The sequence below is a fragment of the Rhineura floridana genome, chromosome 7, assembly GCF_030035675.1.
Source record: "Rhineura floridana isolate rRhiFlo1 chromosome 7, rRhiFlo1.hap2, whole genome shotgun sequence".
NCBI classification, from domain to species: Eukaryota; Metazoa; Chordata; class Lepidosauria; order Squamata; family Rhineuridae; genus Rhineura; species Rhineura floridana.
In genome coordinates, this window is record NC_084486.1 from 76,410,532 (window position 1) to 76,431,233 (window position 20,702).

Genomic DNA, 20,702 nt, shown 5'->3' on the forward strand with positions numbered 1-20,702 from the left:
AGATCAAATAAACTGCATAAATTACCAGGTAAGAAATCATCAGAATGTCAGAATAAAGTGCAGTGTGAAAGCAGCCCAAGTTACTTCAGGATTTGGTTCTGATCTCTAGTCCTGATGTACTGGGAGGCCAAGACCTCCTGGCTTATTTATCCTGTTCATGCTGATGTGAAGTAAGAGCAATTGGGCAGCATGCATGAGCATGCTGCTCATTCTCAGTAAGCAGCGATAAGCCAGAAAATTTGGCTTATTACTTGTGAATGCAGCCACTGAGTTGTACCTTAAGTGGTGAATGCCCAGTACACATCAGTAGCTAAAGACAGATGTCAAACTGCTGAATATGTGAGTGCAATCATTTTAAACAGCTATGATGGGTAATCAGGTGTGCAGTACCTGTCCCTTTATTACTTTTATAATGATAGTCAGCAATAATTGCCTATCATTAGCATCAAACTGGCTATAAACATGTACTTAGAGAGCACATTATTAAAAAGTGGGATATTTAATGATTCCTATGCAGTATAAAACAAATTATGTAAAAAGGAAAGGGGGGAACAGAATAAGATATGTTATTGTTTTGTTTTGTTTTTTAAAGTTCTACTGGACAAAGATCTATGAATTATTTCTTACTGTCTAAAATATTGTGATAAATGGGAGGTGTATCAAAAGCAAAATCAGAATGGACATGACTGTTGATAAGGTGACATAAATTATAGTTTTTAATTTGAAAGGTTGTTGTGTCATTCCCGAGGTCAGCATTAATACGAGACATTTGCAACTGTGACATAGCAAAGTTGTTTAATGCTGTTCTGCAAAACAAGGAATACAGAGGCATAATACAATTCCTGCAAATTGACTTGTAGAGGACATTTGGGATTCATAAGCTGCTCGCATGTAGGCTTTCTCACTGCAGACATCTGCAGGGCATAGATATCTATGGGTTGAAGCCACTGATGTGCCCAATGCCAGGGTAAAGCCATCAAGGTCATCCTGCTTCCATATTACTATGTGAGCAGCCCTTTATGATTATAATATGTAAAGTGGGCTACAGAATTTAAGGACATTGACACAAATTCCCAAATGTTATTTAAACACTGATCTGTTGTGGCACAGTGGAGCCATGTAATGGAGCCATTTTTGCCATACTCCTGAGTGTTGCAAGAGGGACAATCTCTTTTACACATTATCCTGGAAGGCCACATTTATCCTATATAAAAAATGTGGCTTATGGGCCACTCATTCTGACCCTCAGGACTCTACGCAAGTCACAACTCTCACTGGCCCAGCTCACAGTCTTCTCTGAGTGCTTTTGTCTGGTTGGAATTGAAAAGTATCATGAAGGAAGAGGCCACACAGAGGATCTAAACAATAACAAGAACTTTACTATAACTAATTATATACAGATACGGTTGCCATATTGCCCGGTTAGCCGGGTTTTACCCGGATTCTATGCATGCCACCCGGCGCCTGGCTAGTCCTTTAGGTGGCCCGGATTCTCAGCTTTAATTTTTTTAAAAATTAAGTTTCTAGGTGGTCCGGTTCTCGAGATATACATAAAAACGTCAGCCGCCCCCCCGACTGTTAAATCTTTCTTTAAACAGTACTGTATAGCACTTCGTAGCTTTAACCCTGCCCATTCAGCATTGCAGCCAATCAGGGATTGTGTTTCAGTTTCATTTACCTTAGGCAGTGTCTAGAAAACAAAATGGTGGTTTCACCCCCTGTTTATCTGAAAATCTCATAAATTGGGTAAGTATATACATTTCAGTTTTTTTTCCTCTTGTGTGCAGGAGTCAGAGCTTGGGCAGTGTTTTGAAAACCTTCCCAATGCTTGCTTTTTGTAAAAGCAATGCTAATCCCATATGCCCAGAGTAAATCCCATTGAATTCAATAGGACTTACTTTTGAGTAGACATGGTTATGAATGTGCTGAAAATCAATGGGACTTTGGAGTGAATGTAAAAAAGAATTGTGTTTGTGCCCTCCAGTCCTATTTTAAAGCAAGTAGGCAGGGCTTACTTAGGTATTACAGTTTTTATTCTGTAGGAAACTAATACTGATTTTTTAAAAACTAATACTGATTTTTCTGCAATGACCAACTGGTTTGACAATAAACTATTATATGGGCTGTATGTATTTATACATCTGCAGTGTGTGCGTGTGCGTGTATGGAATCTTTCCAACACCCCTGTGAGGTAGGGTTGGAAACCAAGGCAGCTCACAACAAGAAATAAAGCCATTTAAAATCCAATAACCATAAAAACAAGTATAAACAGTTGCAAAACAGCGTAAAGTGGCATGATTCGGAATGTTGGGTTGTGTGAATGAAATTGCTTATCACTTGAAGTTGCATTTCTGTCCCTGTTTGAGTAAGCTTCACTGAATACGTTGGGACTTGCTTCTGAATAAATAAACCTAGGATTGCACTATAAATATCTTTACAGTTTGTGTAAATAATAAATATATTTGATAGTCATGCTTTTATATAAATATTTCTTCATTTATCATATTTTTGGTTGTGAGATGCTTAGTTTTCTGCCTTACTCATAGGAATCTTGCTGTGGTTGGTATGGTATTACATTTAGGAAAGTGTTACTGCCTTTTGTGTTGTTTTTTTCCTATTTGCATTTCACTTATCTTTAACCTCACTCTGTTACAGCCATAGAAGCAACAGCAGCATATGCAAGATAATTAACTCCCATTAGTGATAAGAACAAGAATTTATAATTATTATTTCAATTAAAACAAGAGGCTTATCAATACTTTGAAGAGGACCAGATATTTATTTTCTTTCTGAGCCCAGGACTGGGTCTTTCATGATGCCCGGGGGGGGGAGGGGGAGCAGGAGAGTAGTCGATAAAACAGACACCCTGGCATTGGTAATCTAATTAGCAAGGTATGTGTGGGGTTGTTGCACACTTCCAGGCCCAGTTTCATTTTGAGTATGGAGGTGGAATCTGTGTAGATGTGGTTGATCAAAGGGAGAAGAAATTTTGAGTTAAGCAAAGCTCTGCTTTTATGAAACCTAAGAAACATACAGATACTTTGAATGTCTGAGTGCCTGCACCAGTGGAATACTGGAGGAACTTGTAAAGCTTGCTGCAACAGTATTTACAACTGAGCATGTGGTGTGAAAGACTCCTTTTCCTAACATTTTGGCTTCTTGTTTTTCTCCACCCACCACATCTTTGAAATATATCGTATATGGTTAACCGTACTGTTGCCCTAACCTACTTATGTTTGTTGCTATTTTGTGTTTTTATTATGTTTTTATATTGATTGTGTATTTTTATTGTTTTTATTATATTTGTAAGCTGTGCTGAGCTCTGTTTTTAACAGCAAAAGGGCAGGATACAAATTCTCTTAATCAATCAATAAATACTCCATAGTGTTGGAAACTAGAGTCTAGGCATTTAAGGCTAAAAATGTTGCTTTAAAAAAAAAGATTTCTCACATCTTTCCCCAGTTTTTGGTGGTAATTCCTAGGCACAAAAAAACAACAACTGGACAATCCAAGTATTAATATGCAAATATTTGCATAATATGCAAATAATATGCAAATAATTTGCATAATATGCAAATATTTTACACAATATGCAAATTAACCTGCCCGGATTTGTGGAACTGGAATATGGCAACCCTATATACAGAGAACAAGGCCCACAGCATGGTGTTGCTTGGAAGGCAGGCCTAGAACTGAAATTGCCATAGCCTGGGCTGACTCAGCAGTTCCTGGTATGGCAAGCCTGGAGGGCCAATACACTACACCGCTCCCCCCTAGCGCTCATAGTCCTGTAGATACTTGGGATGAACCCTGGTGCGGGTCGATCGATGACAATTTTGCATTGAAACTGATAGTGTATCCCCTAGTTCCCCATTTGGCTCCGGTTCGTGCTGGTTCACTTCAGGGTCCATGCGCAACTGCTCTTGTCCAGCATCAGGAGCAGCCACTGGCTCCTTTTCTCTTTCCACTTGAGTATCACCAGCATCCTCAGAGAGAATTGATGGAGCTGGGCTTTGTCCTCTCATCTGGTCCACATGTCGATGTAACACATGGCTATCTGGTGTTTGAGCCCTGTAGGACAATGGGCCTGTGGCTTGGGTCACAGTGACAGGAATCCATGTTTCACCAGCACTGTAGTTCCTAACATACACAGGGTCACCTGGGATGAACACCTGTGCAGGTTCTTGAACTGCAACGGACTCCCTTGGTCGGTCCTCGGTCAAGTCAGGATGCAACCGATCAAGCAGAGTTGTTAGTCATCTATTGATTAATAGCTTGGCTGGGCTTCTTCCAGCTGTGGCACAAGGTGTGATGTGTTGTGTCAGGAGAAAACTTGCAAGGCATCAGTCCCAGTCACCATCTACAATCCATTTCAATGCATCCTTTGTTGTCCTGACCATCCTCTTGGCCTGGCCACTGGTTGCTGGATGAAAAGGGGCTGAAGTGACATGCCGAATCAGTCCATTATCCAGGAATTTGCGGAATTCTGCTGAAGTGAACTGAGCCCCATTGTCAGAGACAATGGTGTTTGGCAACTCATGTGTTGTGAAAAGCCTGCATAAGGTCTTGATAACAATATGGGATGTCACTGATGATACCGGAACCACTTCTAACCATTTGGAGTATGAATCAACAACAATCAAGAAGGTTTGCCCCTGGAAAGGGCCTGCCAAGTTGATATGAAGCAGTGACCATGGCATTTTTGTCAATTCCCATGGGTGCACTGGGGCATGAGGTGGAGCTGGTTTTGAAAGCTGACACTTCTCACATCTCTTGATGTAGTCTTCAATCTCACTGTCCATCTTGGGCCACCATACATAGCTGCGCCCCAGAGCCTTCATTTGTACTATACCAGGGTGTCCGACATGTAGGGCCTCCAACACCCGATGTCTCAACACAGTAGGAATGACAACTCTATTTCCCCACAGGAGCCATCTATTGTGCACTGATCGTTCATGTTGTTTGGATACAAATGGTCTGAATTTCTCCTCAAACTTTCCTAATGGCCATCTGGTCCATACCCAGTTGAGAACACGGGCAAGAACTGGGTCCTTGGATGACGCAGTGGCAATATTCCCAGCATGGAGGGGTGGTTCTGGTAATGACTCTAACAACAGCATGTCCAGCGGAGGGGTTTCATCAACCCCAACAGAAGGGAGAGGAAGGCAGCTCAAAGGATCAGCATGGGCAATGCTCCTGCCAGGCCTGTGTTGCAATGTGTAATCATATGTGTTCAGGAAAATCGCCCACCACAACATGCATGGAGATAATATTTGAGGCATCTGCTGGTTAGGGGCAAACAATCCTAATAATGGTTTGTGCTCAGTAGCAATAGTGAATGGTCGGCCATAGACATAGTCATGGAATTTTTTTACGCTAGCCACAATAGCCAGGGCCTCCTTATCAATTTGGGCATAATTCCATTCTGTTAAAGACATTGTTCTGAAGTAGAAAGTGATAGGCACCTCACAAGAGTCCCCATGTTGGTGGCTCAGGACATCTCCAATACCATATGGAGATGCATCACAAGTGAGAATCAAAGGCTTCTGTTCATCGTAGTGCACCAAGACACTGTCAGACGATAACAGGTGTTTTACATCACGGAAAGCCTTATCATGCCGGGCTGTCCACTGCCATGCAGCATGCTTGTCAAGAAGGCGATGCAATGGTTCTGCCACTGTAGCCTTATGTTTCAAGAAGGCATGTTAGAAATTCATGAGTCCCAAGAAGGCTTGGAATTCCTGTTTATTATGGGGCACTGGAGCTTCATGAATTGCTTTCCATTTTTCTGGGGTAGGCCAACTGCCAGCGGCATCAATACTGTAGCCAAGGAATTCAATTTGGGAAACACCAAATACACATTTCTCATGCTTGACCCGGAGACCAGCAACAGCAAAATGGTGCAGTACATCCCGCACTCATGAGGCAAGCTCAGCAATGGAGTTGCCAGCAACCAAGGCATCATCAAAATATGGTATGGCACCTGGTAGTCCTTTGAGAATGTCCTTCATTAAGCTCTGAAAAATTCCAGAGGCCACTGAAACACCAAACTGGAGGCATTTTATTCTAAATGTTCCACGATGAGTGGTGATAGTCTGAGCATCAGCAGTAGCATCATCCACAGACAGTTGCTGATAGGCCTGTGCCAGGTCAAACTTTGGAAAGACTTTTCCTTGTGAAAGTGATGCCAAAAGATGACTCACCACTGGGATTGGATATGGATGCTGATGCAGGGCTTTATTGATAGTGCACTTGTAGTCACCACAAATGAGGATGTCACCATTGGCCTTCACTGGAGTGACAATGGGTGTCTCCCATGTAGGGTGTGTCACTGGCTCCAAGATGCCTTGCTCTGTGAGGCGATCAAGTTCAGCTTCAATTTTGCTCGGAGTGCAAACAGAACACAACGGGGTTTCATACGGATGGGGGCCACAGTAGGATCCAAGAACAATGAAATAGGAGGCCCCTTATATTTCCCAAGACCTTTATCAAAAACAGCTTTGAAATCATTGAGGATGCTATCCCATAATGATTCACCAATATGGTGGACCCCCGTGAGAGCAATGCCCAATGGCTCAAACCAGTCTAAGCCAAGGAGACTGGTGTGATGCCCTTGAGCAACCAATAACTGTAAAGTTCCATGGAAAGTTTGGTAATGCACCTCAACTTCACATACACCCTTTATTGGAACCTGATTTTCCTGGTAATCAGTAAGTTTGGAGTGGAAAGGGACAATTTGTGGCCCCCCACAAGGAAATATTTGCTGGTAGGTTTCTGATGAGATGATTGTATAACCTGAGCCTGAATCAAATTCCATGGTACATGGAGTGCCCTGGATAGTGACTGTCACCTTCACCTTCCTCACATTGGCGGAGTACTGCAACCCTGCCTTGATGTGATTAATCACCTCCTCTGCGTTGTCATATGTGGAAATATTCTGTACAGCATGTGTGGTACTGCTTTGTATTCTTGATGGTGTTTTCCTTTCCACCACACTTCTGGGGGTGGCTGCTTCCGCTTTGGCTTGGCATACTCGCTCAATATGCCCAACGTTTTGACAATACTGACAGTGTGCACCTCTGAAATGGCAGGCACGCCATTAATCGGATCCCCATAGCTCTTACATTTCACTGGAGAAACTTGTCTGAATCTCCGAGGTCCTGCAGCACCTACTCTGGTTGATGAGCATTTGCACTGCAGCCTGTGGATCTCTAGAAGTTGTTGATTGGAATCTTTAGCCAGCTGGGTTTCTGAACAGGGTGAGTTTCTTGCCAAGCACATTTCTTGGGTGCTTGCTGCTGCTGCTTCTGTAGCCAGAGCTTCCTCTAATACAGTCTTGAACATGAGCTGTCCTTTTGCAAACAGACACTTTTGCAGGCCTTCATCATGCAACCCACAGACCAGGCGATCATGCAGCATCTCCTCAAGGTTTGGGAAATTGCAGTGTTTTGCCATGCGTCTAAGTTCAGCAACATACAGTGACACACTCTCTGTTGGGCCCTGAATTCGTCTGTAGAAAGAATTATGTTGTGCTATTTCAGACAGTTTTGGAGAGAAATGTCCTCGTAAAGCATTCAGGATATCCACATAAGATGTATTAGCCAGTTTTGCTGGTGCTACGAGAGCCTGGGCTAGGTCAAAGGTGTCCGGCCCACAGACACTGAGTAACACAGCACGCTTCTTCTCTGACTCCGTAATGCCATTTACTGCCAAGTAAAACTCCAGCCTGGCTGCATAACTTTCCCACTTGTTGGGACATGCAGGGTTAAATTCTTCAAGATGCCCTTGGGTGGCCATATTCCACAAGATACACCCTGACCTGGAGTGCTTTGCAGTGGTTTCCACAAGGCCCAAGCTGATGTCCTAATCCAGTGTAAGGAGAAATGTTCTCTCCCTGTAAGCTTCTAATGCATGAAGAAAACACTCTGTGTGCCTCAGTAGATCCCACCTTCATCACCAGTGAAAAGTATAATGAAGGAAGAGGCCACACAGATGATCTAAGCAACAACAAGAACTTTACTATAACTAATTAATTATATATAGGGAACAAGGCCCACAGTCTGGTGCTGCTTGTAAGGCAGGCCTAGAACTGAAACTGCCACAGCCTGGGCTGACTCAGCAGTTCCTGATATGGCAATCCCGGAGGGCCAATACACTACAGGAATGTAACTATGAACTGTGATAATATGTTTTGTTTGCCTAACGGAGGATGGAGAGATGAGGAGTAGGGGAGAGAGAAAGCTGTGCCTTTTATATGGTTAGAATGTTGCCTACTGTATAAAGGTAAGAGTTACATCCATTGCTCCACCCCTTTTTTCTCTGACTCCATGCAACAATGGCATATAGATCCTAGAAGGTTGCCCAAGGGAATGCTTAAAAAAGGTTCCCCATCCTTGCTATAAGCTGTTTAAGCTCATCAGCAGAGGTGGGTGAACTGACCTAAGATCACATAAGAAATTATCTATGATCTAAGAAACTCCAATCCAAGGCCCAGAAAAATGATAGCCCACCTCTTAGCCTGTGGGATCTGCTGAATGAGATTTTAGATTATGCAAAAACGGGACGGTATGAAAGCCGGAATGGAACGGAACAGGCTGGAATGGGCCCTTTATAAAGGAAATTGATGCCAAAAACACTGGGATGTGTTAGAGACACTTGAGAACAACATTTGGGAACAAAAACCATTCCGATAGGATTTTATTAACCCTTTAACAACCAAAATGCCCTCCGGAACGGAATGAAACAGCCCGGAACGGTGACTTCCCAGCGAGCCAGACCTCCGAAATTCACCAGTCCCACATGACTACATGGGATGCATGCAATAAGACACCAAACTTCCACGAAAACGACGTTCCGATACCCGTTCTGGGCTATAATATGCTTTTACATAAAACAGCCTGGAACGGTGACTTCCCAGCAAGCCAGACCTCCCTAATTCACCAGTCCCACATGACTACATGGGATGCATGCAATAAGACACCAAACTTCCACGAAAACCACGTTCTGATACCTGTTCCAGGCTATAAAACAGCCCAGAACAGCGGCTTCCCAATGAGCCAGACCTACCAAATTCACCAACCACACATGTTGCTGCCTCTCCTTTTGTTGGGAGATGGGAGATAACACAGGATGACCCAAAAACCTCTGGGGTGATCAGCAATACACTTTCTTGCTGTTTGTAGGTCCACCAAGCAGCACTATTGGTGCTGTTACCAGGTTGCGAATGGCTGGTGAATTGGGGAGAGAGAGAGAAAGAGAGATTGGAGGGGCAAGTCGGCTGGCTTTTAGTCATGGCTTTTCTGCTGCAGGTAATGAGAGAAGACACTACTCGCTGCCACTGAGCCACCTCCACAATATAAATATAGCATACCTGGGCTGCTGCCTTTTTGGTCTGAAAAAAGAAGGGATCATCCTGTCTCTGCAGAGACCAGCAGATCTTATAGTGCCCCTGGTGGGAAGAAGAGTAAACTGCAGCTATTCTCTAGCACCAAAAGCTATCTGTAGTTGCATTCAATACTACAAGAACCTTGCTAGGAAGGAAAAACAACAATGTACTATATTGTTTTCACACACATACCTCATTAATCATTACTAGAGCTGCCAACTAAGTAATAATATTTATTGGAGCAATTTGTTTTGCAGTTAAATTTGCATACTATCAACATTTCATTCAGGATGTTTTGTGTAGATGACTATAATTTATAAATAAACACTACTACTTGTTGGAATGAAAGGTCATCTTTAATATATATTACAGTAACATAAGATAATCGAAGTATTCACAAAAATACAGAAGTGTGCCCTTAACTTTCAGCAGTACCAATTTAAATTTCACATCAAATGAAATTTGTCTCTGTTGTTAAATTAACTGAAGTTATATTTGGCTATATACCATTGAAAACAATTGGAGCGCATAGCACAAATCTTTGCTTGTGTGTATGCAAGTGAAAGTGGTTGCTGTGAAAGCTTGCGGCCCAGAGCATTGACTCATACAGTTATGCATGACTGGTGCATTTGATTGACTTGGCTGGTTCAGATGTTGTTCTGGGCTCTGTTCAGAAAGATGTATTATTGCATGGAACGTGGTTTATGTGGAAGTTTTGTGTCTTATTGCATGCATCCCATGTAGTCATGTGGGACTGGTGAATTTGGGAGGTCTGGCTCGCTGGGAAGTCGCCGTTCCGGGCTGTTTTATGTAAAAGTGTATTATAGCCCGGAACGGGTATCGGAATGTGGTTTTCGTGGAAGTTTTGTGTCTTATTGCATGCATCCCATGTAGTCATGTGGGACTGGTGAATTAGGGAGGTCTGGCTTGCTGGGAAGTCGCCGTTCCAGGCTGTTTCATTCCGTTCCGGAGGGCATTTTGGTTGTTAAAGGGTTAATAAAAATCCTATTAGAATGGTTTTTGTTCCTAAATGTTGTTCTCAAGTGTCTCTAACACATCCCAGTGTTTTTGGCATCAATTTCTTTTATAAAGGGCCCGTTTCAGCCTGTTCCGTTCCGGCTTTTACACCGTCCCTGCAAAAACTCAGGAGGGGGGAAACCTATCCATTATGCAGGAACCTCATGGAGGTTCCTCTTACCCTAGAGATCTGCTCTGTATAGGGAGTAGGTTACCCTCAGACCTATTTGTCTGCCAGTCTGCAGATAATTAGGTTCAGGGGCTTTTATTCTAGACATGTTTAAAGTTCATTTTGGGATGGGAAAAAATAAAGGAGACTTGCTTTCCATGTAAAAACTTTATCTCTGCCTACAAGCTTGATCTAACAATCACAATAGAGATCTCTTCCCACCCTCTCCCTCTTTGTCTACCCTGGTATTATGGCACTGTTGTAAGCATAAAGATATTGCTTTCACTTTAGCAGAAAGTTCATACAGCATTTTTTTTAATATTAGGTTCACCAAGCCACATGAAGTGCTTTATGACCACACTTCAACTCATGTCACCTTGTGCAGATCCCACTTCATCTCTGACAAGCCAAAAAGCTACTGAGGCACCCCATTTCACCACACACACACACACACACACACACACAGAGAGAGAGAGAGAGAGAGAGAGAGATGTTGCTTTTCCCTCTCTGCAAGTGAGTTATAAAATGTGACCTGGGTTATTGTGTCTTATTTCTGAACTAATCTTTTGTTAAACATTTGTCATTTATTAGTATGTTGCTTTCTAATCTAATTTTCATATGGTTCTAAGTCAACTTAACCTGTTAATACTCCTAGGGGATCTTTAGTTACTTAGGCAAATGCATCCAACTTTGATCTGATTAAGCTTATGTTAAATTGCAGTGATTCAGTGTTGTTGACTCTAAACATCAATTAAATAAAGATACAATTATTTAAAGCTTCCTTTTATGATGTTGTCTAATTGAGTTTACCAAGTCAGCTTTTCTGACAGGTAAGAAACAATAGCCCAGTCTTCCCCAACCTAGTGCCCTCCAGGTATGAATTTAAAATGGACATGGCAAAACAAAATGCTCTTTATGTTCTTGACAGATGAAGGAAAAATATAACCTAAAAAGGATATCCATGTGGCATCACACTAGGACTGAAGGTGTCTTGCATCTGGAACCGGGATGAAAACCCATCTCATTTCCCTATCCCTGACAGGCACGAGGTAGGCAACCAAGCTGAAAATTTGCCAGCTGTATAATATGAAACTTCATTTGAATTTCAGTAAAAAGGTGATGGATGAAAAAAGTCACTGCTCACAAGACAGCAAGTTTTACTTTTAGACATACTTAATATTAGGCTTGTTAGTCATCCCACTGAAGAGGATTATGCCTACTCTGCACAAAAGACAGGAACATTCTTAAAAGTCATTTTAAAAGTTACAATTAGGACCTGCAACAAAATGTTGTAGCATGATTGGATTCAGTGTTCTAGTCAATCAGATATTTCCTTTTGCGGGATATTCCATTTCATTCCCCCTTCCACCCAGTTTTCCATCCCTCCCCCTCAACCATGACAGCAATTCCTTGCCATTGATCACACTCAGTCCTCATTGAGTTGTTTTTGGGTTCCTTTCTCCTAAAGATTTTTTGTACTTCTGCAAATCTTGGGGTTCCCAAAACCCTGCTAATACCTCCCTCTTGTTATCATTTTGGCTACAAAAGGATCCTTGCTAATCTCTGAACTTTGTAAATGGAGAGAATGGTATGTTCTCTCTACTCCAGAAATATAGTCAGACAATTGTTTCAAACTGGGGCTTTTCATAGAACAAGACCTAAAGCAGCAATCATAGAATCATAGAATAGTAGAGTTGGAAGGGGCCTATAAGCCCATCAAGTCCAACCCCCTGCTCAATGCAGGAATCCAAATCAATGCATTCCCGACAGATGGATGTCCAGCTGCCTCTTGAATGCCTCCAGTGTTCGAGAGCCCACTACCTCTCTAGGTAATTGGTTCCATTGTTGTACTGCTCTAACAGTTAGGAAGTTTTTCCTGATGTCCATTTGAAATCTGGCTTCCTGCAACTTGAGCCCATTATTCCGTGTCCTACACTCTGGGACGATCGAGAAGAGATCCCAGCCCACCTCTGTGTGACAACCTTTCATGGACTTGAAGAGTGCTATCATATCTTCCCTCAGTCTTCTCTTCTCCAGGCTTAACATGCCCAGTTCTTTCAGTCTCTCCTCATAGGGCTTTGTTTCCAGTCGCCTGATCATCCTTGTTGCCCTCCTCTGAACCTGTTCCAGTTTGTCTGCATCCTTCTTGAAGTGCGGAGACCAGAACTGGATGCAGTATTCAAGATGAGGCCTAACCAGTGCTGAATAGAGGGGAACTAATACTTCATGTGATTTGGAAACTATACTTCTGTTAATGCAGCCTAATATAGCATTTGCCTTTTTTGCAGCTACATCACACTGTATCCCTGTTGAATTTCATTCTGTTGTTTCCAGCCCAATGCTCCAGCCTATCAAGGTCTCTTTGAATTTTGTTTCTGTCTTCCACGGTTAGCTATGCCCCCCAATTTTGTATCATCTGCAAATTTGATAAGCATGCTCTGAACCTCCTCATCCAAGTCATTAATAAAAATGTTAAAGAGCACTGGGCCCAGGACTAAGCCCTGTGGTACCCCACTCATTACTTCCACCCAGTTTGAGAAGAAACCATCATTTTATCATTTTAGTTTATCTCTTTTTGGGGCTTTGGTATTAAATTCTGCTTCTTACTAGCTGTTTCACTGCAGATAGGCTGGCCAGGTGCACCAGCAACCAGTAAGGATGTGGAGTTTGCATTTCAATACCTAATTTGCACTTCCCAAACCAATGTTCACTTTATAGGAAATGTGTGGAAAGGTATTTTAGGGCCTATCCAGGTTTTATTTACAGGTTCTAATATTGAACCAGTATATATGATGCAATACCAAATTACTGTTTACCCTGGCCTTTGACATCTGAGATGTCTTTAACATCTGAGATATTTTCTGATCTTAGGTTATTTATAATTGTTTTTAATGCTGTATTTTCAAATACTTGTAACCAACCCTGCGAATTTTAGGTAAAGGGCAAGTAATGAATGTTTAACAACAACAATATTGCTCATATTTTAATTGTGATTTTATTTGTTGTACACCGCCCTGAGAGCTTCCTGCTATAGGGCGGTCTAAAAATGTAATAAAATAAATAAATAAATAAATAAATAGTAATAATAATAATAATGCTGTACAACAGTGCTCAGAACAGATTGTGGAGAAGAGCATATTCTTCCTCCAAAGAATTATACTACATAAAAAGAAAAAGAAACAACACGTTCACAAAATTGTGAAGAGCCATAATATCCTCCTCCTTGTTTTGAGGTGAGCGCTATGAGCCACTAAGGAAATGAATGGGCCAGAAAATGATTTCTGTAATGGTGTTCCAGCACTTTGACTGAACATACAAAGGGTTAAAATGTGAACAAGGCTGAGGTGTGCATGCAAGCCCCACTCCCAATGTCCCTGGGTGTGTGGGCTGTTCTTCAGATCTTTGTGTGATTAGTGCAAAGGTCTGAAGTTTTTAAAATGCTTTCAATTGAGCACACTGAGAAACTCTCCCCCAAAAAACCAATGTTCCCACTTGCAGGGAGATTTTTAAGTATTGTTATAAGTTTGAGGTTGGAATGGATGATCCCTGTGGATCCCCTTCCAGCCTCTGATTTGGAATCCCATGCCTTGGAATGAGGAACTCGCTCTGCTGGTCAGATGAGTCTCTTTTGTTAAGCTAATAGAGTGGCCAGGTAGGATAATGGGTCTATCAGTTGCCCAGCATCTGGTGAATGGGCCAGGAAGACCCATTTGTCATTGAAACTCTTCAGGAGAGCCTCCCCCCCAGCTGCTAGGAGAGGCTTGTGTTTTGAGTTGTGAGGAAGAATTGCTGGGGACTGGAGGCAGGCAGAGAGGCTGGCTCTCTGCACCATGGCATTTGGGGTGTCTCCTGTAACACTGATGGGAAAACTGGATATTGGACTGCTGATGCCTTGAACCCCTCCATCCTAAGCTCAGGTTGGAATGTGTGTAAATAAATAAACCATATTTCATACAGACACCGCAGTCTCCGCTGACCTTCTTCCCAAAGGAAACCAAACCCTGAATGAGCGCAGGCACCCCGGAAATCTCACCACTTGGAGATTGGGGAGGTGTGCAACAGTATGTTCAACTGAGTGGACCTCAGGACCCTCTCAGACATTCACAGCAATTGCATGAAGATCTGAAGAACAGCCTGGTGACATTGGGGCAGAGCTTGCATGTGTCCTTTTCCCCATCCACGGTTTAATGTTTTACAAAGTATTTTCTCATGCATGCAGAATTAGAGCCAACACATCGCTAACTACTTTTCAAACCTTGTTTCCTTTATCTTTATTGGCATCATCAGTTACCTTATATATTCCAAATTGTCAGCACAGAAGTATTCCCATGAAAAGAACTCACTGGGCCTATAAAAAAGGCTGTTAATAGCCTAATTCTGATCACATGCTCCCCATGTAATGTGATTTCCAGTCCTGGAAAGTATTTATTTGTGCAGAGAAATCTAATAAATAGTCACATTTCATTCTGTCCATTCAGATGCCCTGATAGCACAGACAGAGTTGCTGTTTGTATGGTAAACAATCATTAAGAGGAAGCATAAACTGTGATGCAGGAATCGCATTGCTTTAATTGTCATAGCAGATGATGGCATACTCCAGAAAGACTGGTTGTACCAGAAATAGCTATGTTCATTGTTAAAAAATAAATTAAAAGGCAACAAACTAAAGCATGACCTAGCTTTTCAGAGTTTGTAGCCCACAACAAGAATTTATTATTATGAATAAGGATAGAATTGATGCCATTGGCTTGGTTAGTGATCTCCAAATAATACGTTGGGGTACCTTCCCCCCCAACCCATGAGTTATTGGGGCTTTGTGAATGGACAGATTCAGGTCACAAGAGCAGATGTCCTTCTTCATGCCAAGGCATAAGCTGGTGATTTCAAATATGTGATGTAGAAATGACAGAGGAAATGTTAAGGTTTTCCTATAGAATAGGGATGGGTGAGAAATTTGATTCAGGTCTCATTAAAAGACACTGAAACGATATGAGAACTGAATAGGGTTGCCAGGTTCAGGGCCTGAGACTGATCCTGTATCTTTAGGAGAAGAGAAAGTCAGCCAAGTGCAGGTGTTCCTGCAACACTGTAATGGGAAAAACCACGAGGTGGAATTCTCCCTTCCCCCTGCACAACTTTTAAAGATACAGAAGACAGGGGGAAGGGAGAATTCCACCTTGTGGTATTTTCCATTACAGTGTTGCAAGAAAACCTGCACTTGGCTGACTTTCTCTTCTCCTAAAGATACAGGATCAGTCTCAGGCCCTGAACCTGGCAACCCTAGAATTGAAACACATAAATCCTTCAAAATTCACACATCCATATTTCGTGATCCAGTTCTCAAACCAACCAACTTTTTTAAAAAAAAAATGCATATATTAGGGGAAAGTATATGTTAGTGAAAATAACATGCCAAAATACATTCTATTAGGGGAAATTACTTGCAAAAGTGTGTACATGAGTTAAAACTGCACACAAAAATGTGTTTATTAGGAGAAATTCATACTAAAATGTGAATCACAAATTGTTGCAGAAATGTGGAGAACTAAATTTATGACAGGAAAAATGAGGAACAGAAAGAACTGAAATTGACAGATCCTTCCATCCCTACCATAAAATTAAGTTGTTCTTTGGGTGTGAGCTCAGTCTTTATTGTCTGTAATAAATTAAAGAAAAGCAACACTAATAGAGGAGTGTGAACAACTCTTGTTTATTTGAATTATGTTTGAATGGGTATTGTGTTCTGATATTTGTACTGTAACATTTTCAGTTATCTCAGTTCCTCATTTTGTATGTGGTGCGACCAGGGGAGGGGGGATTAACGTTCCCAGCTTTCCCACTGAATGACTAGGTCTTGGCCATAGGTGTCCATTTTGTATTGTTTTAAAACTCATCTTCTGTTATTTTTTGTGCTGTCTTGTAACTGGTGTTTTAGCTGTCTTTATTATATTTTCTACATTGCCTTGGGACATATCTGCAAGGTTGTTATAACAACAACAACAACAACAACAACAACAACAATAATAATAATAATGTGTTAGCAGCAATTGCCATACTGGTTTTGAAGTGTTTGCTCTGGGCCTCCTACTATTTTTAACATTATGTTATTTTCTTATCATACACATATTAGGGAGTGGTGGTGTCAGATAACTGTCAAAGACCAGTGCATGGACACAAGCCCCATTCAAGCATTCTCTTACATTCTAATAATGTGAGGAAAGATAATGGGTCCATGCTCTCTGGTCTCACCACTCTGTTGCATTCCCCATTGCTGCCTTCCATGTGCTACTGGGGAATGTAGGGAACAGGAAGCCTGGTCTATATGTGTAGAACCCTGATCATGAACTTTAAGCCCTATTGTGTTCAGTGGAACATACTCCTACGAAAATGGATAAAGGATTGCTTCTTAAAGGAGTAATCTTCAGTATACCTCCTCAAGGTAAAAGGAGTTGTTCTTCGGGGGGCGGGGGGCGGGGGGAAATAGGAGAAAAAAATTGATCATTTTTTTTGTTTGGATTTTAAATACCTAGAAACTGCATGTTAAATTGGGATTTTAACTTTGATGTGATTTCACCAGTACATTTCTATGGCAAAGAATAGGCTAGACATGCAATAAATATTATTTTTATTTTAAGATTAATTTTTTTAATCAGTTGTATTTTATTATTAATTAGAAAATTTTCACTAATTGGTGGCAAATTCAATATAGACAAAATGAAGTACTCCACACAGTGCATACTTACAACTATGACATTCTCTGCCCACACTATGTAGTGATGGCCTACAACTTGAACAACTTTAGACAAATTCATGGAGGAGACTATCAATGACTACTAGTTTCACTAGCTATATATTGGGTGGTATCCAATGCCCTCATTCCATTAGTGAGCTGGAAGAGTGAAAGAAGCACCATGTAAGTGAGAAAGAGAGGAGACGGCCTCAGGTGCTTACGTTTCAGTTTAAACATATATACATTCAGAAAATCGAAAAATTAAAATCAAAGACTTAAATTATAAATTATATCAATTATGTGAAAACCCATAAAATGTACACCAACAAGCAATCACAATTTACTCAGGATTGCCACTAAATTCATGAAATCTTTGAAGCCTCAATTCTTTTAAATCTTATAAAGCCAGTATTTCCAGTGTGAATGCCCACTGTATCTAAAGCCATATTTAAGCATATGTTTAAACTCAGTATAGTTTTAAGAATTTAGATAACAATGTTGTCCATTATGACATGGACCTGACAAAGGAGTCAAATAAACAACTTCTTCCAGTAAGTACTAGAGTCTCCTCTGGAGTAAGTGTCTCCTCTTTGCCTGACTTGTTCTGTTACTGCAAGGATTTATGCTTGCACAATGGAACTTGCCCCCTCTCCACTCCCATGCACACCCTGTGTCCTCCTCCGATTTGCTCCAGAGGGTTGGGGAAAACCCCAGAACAGATTAGGGGGGCATACGGGGGAAGGAAAGGGGAAAGTTCTGTTGTGCAAGCACAGATTCTTGCACTAATGGGACAAGAGCCTTAGTGCTACTTTGGATACAAGCCACTGCCTCCAGTGTCAGCAGAATACTTCTGGGTACCATTCGCTGGGGGATCACAATTGGGAGTGGGATATTGCACTCATGTCCTTCTTGTGGGCTTCCGATTGGCATCTGATTGTCTATTGTGAGCAACAGGATGCTAGACTAGATGGATCTTTGGTTTGATCCAGCAGGACTCTCATGATGTTCTTCTGACTTTTGTTTTGGGAACATAGCAGCACTAAATTTCACATTAAATACAGTTTCACAACGCTAAGGCTGCTTTCACACTGCACTTTATTCCATTATTCTGACAATTTCTTACCCAGTAATTTTCACAATATATTTGATCTTTCACATGACATACAAGCCAGCTCTGGAATTCTAATGGAATGTAGTGCAAGTTTAGTGCAAATGTCCATGATAGATAATACCAGAAATAATCCGTTAGCAAGGCTCAGAACCCAGAAAATCATAAGAGTTTTTCGCTAGATGCAGCTGCTCACGTGACAGGCATCCCAGCATGCAGTGCATTCCCACCCTTTAGTCGTACAGGGGTTTTTTGTCTGATGAAAATTGTACCGGTATTCCAGCATCAGCACAGATAGCAGCAGCATTTCCCACACACACTCCTGTGTCAATACAACTAAAACAATTTAAAAAGTCAGATCCTAAAGGAAGAGGGCTTGCATGGTGATGGGACGAGAACTTAGACCTCCTGCACAGTGGAGAAAAGTGTGCATGTGTATAATGGGTAAGGGATGAAAATAAGCCATGTTGTTACACTCAATTCTGAGGTTCGTACCGCTGGATGAGATCCCAATACTCAAACAACGTAAGTCTCAAGGTTCAAACCAAAGCGTTCTTTATTTCGTTTGCAAACGGAGACCCACGGGCAGCTCTTGCCAGTCCAGTGAGGTCTAAGAGTTACAGTTCTCACAAGCATAGATATATTCTTCTATCACTAGGCAGATTGCACAAAGCACAAAGGTGGGAGTGGAGGGAGTCTTGGAAGCCTCGGCCCGTACCACAAGATGATACAAAACATGCAAGTCTCACTTGTTGTTCCAGTGTCGACCTTCATCCCTTAACCCTTGCATATCAGACAACTTAACATTGGCTTTTACTAAAGATCTATTTCACATGGAAATTAATTCAAAATTTTCCATTCTAACAATGTGAAAGATAGTTGCTTGAAATACCGGTATATCAGCTGAAAAAGATGCTGTTCCTTAACACAAAAGATACTGCAGTGTGAAAGGAATTTTAGAAATTGGGACAGAAGTGCTACCTTTTTAATCCATTAAACTAACAATCAGCCCCATGTGTGAAAGCAGCCTAAGGCCCCATCTGCATTATACATTTAAAGCAGTATTATTCCACTTTAAATAGTCATTGCTTCCCCCAAAGCATCTGGGATTTGTAGTTTAAAGGATGCTGAGAGTTGTTAGGAGGTTCCTTTTCCCGTACAGAGCTACCATTCCCAGAGTTCCTTGGGAAGAGTGATTGATTGTTCAACCACTCTGGAAATTGTAGCTCTTTGAGGGGAATAGAGGTCTCCTAATAACTCTCAGCTCCTTTAACAAACTACAGTTCCCAGGACTCTGGGGGAAGCCATCACTGTTTAAAGCGGTATAATACTGCTTTACATTTATAGTGCAGATCGGACTACTCCAGATTTCAAAATGGTCACCCAGAGCCTCTGCTTTGATTGACTAAGAGTTTTCATTTTAATGATAAATTGTACCATGCTTTTGCCTTGCTATCACTGCAGTAGTCCCTAACTTCGGTATTTAGTTTTCAGTCCATAATCAAGACAAACAATGATGAAATCCAACTGCTTTTAAGTGAAATTAATGAAGTCTCTTTCTGTCTATAGGAGTTTTGTTTACAAAGCCGAAGGCAAGAAAACATGTGCAGTAGGAACATTTGTCATGAGAAAGAGAAAGGTTAATAACCTCTGCTGCTGGGACAAAGAAGTTGATTGTTAAACCAATAAACCGAAAACCACATGAAGCAAAATATGATCTATGCGAACCACTTTTAAATGCTGGTCCTTTTGCAGTAGGAAAACTGAGCACATAGATAAATAGACCAACAGAAGTCACCTAAAGGCTATGTTATTTGAAAAGGTGATGTCTAATTTTGGTGCACCCTTTATAAACATCTCCTTCACTTATTTATCTAGCAAGGTAGGGTTTGCAGAGGCGACCAGGCAGAAACAACTTTACCTTTAACATTGCACTGATTCTCATGTGGACTCAGCAGTACAGTTACTGCTTTCATGTGACTGCCTCCCATGCTGGTCCAGTGACATATGCAGAGGAAGGGATGACATGGCTAATCCACACATATGGAAACAATATAGGAACACAGGAAGCTGTATTATACTGAGTCAGAACATTGGGCCATCTAGCTCACTACTGTCTACACTGACTGGCAGTGATTCCCCATGGTTTTAAGCAAGGGACACCCAGCCCTACCTGGAGATGACAGGGATTGTAACGGAGTACCTGCAAGGCAAATGTTCTTCTAGTGAGCTATGGCCCTTCCCTGCACAGACACTGTTGGTTCCATAGACCACGTGGAAGCAGAATCCATGC

General features: G+C 41.6%; 1 long non-coding RNA gene across 1 annotated transcript; it reads left to right on the top strand.

The window, feature by feature from the left end:
* Positions 1-260: 260 nt before the first annotated feature.
* On the top strand, positions 261-20,039 carry LOC133388631 (uncharacterized). The gene is made up of 3 exons (XR_009763868.1): positions 261-339; positions 11,500-11,620; positions 19,979-20,039. It is a non-coding gene; the product is annotated as an uncharacterized LOC133388631 (long non-coding RNA).
* Positions 20,040-20,702: the final 663 nt, after the last annotated feature.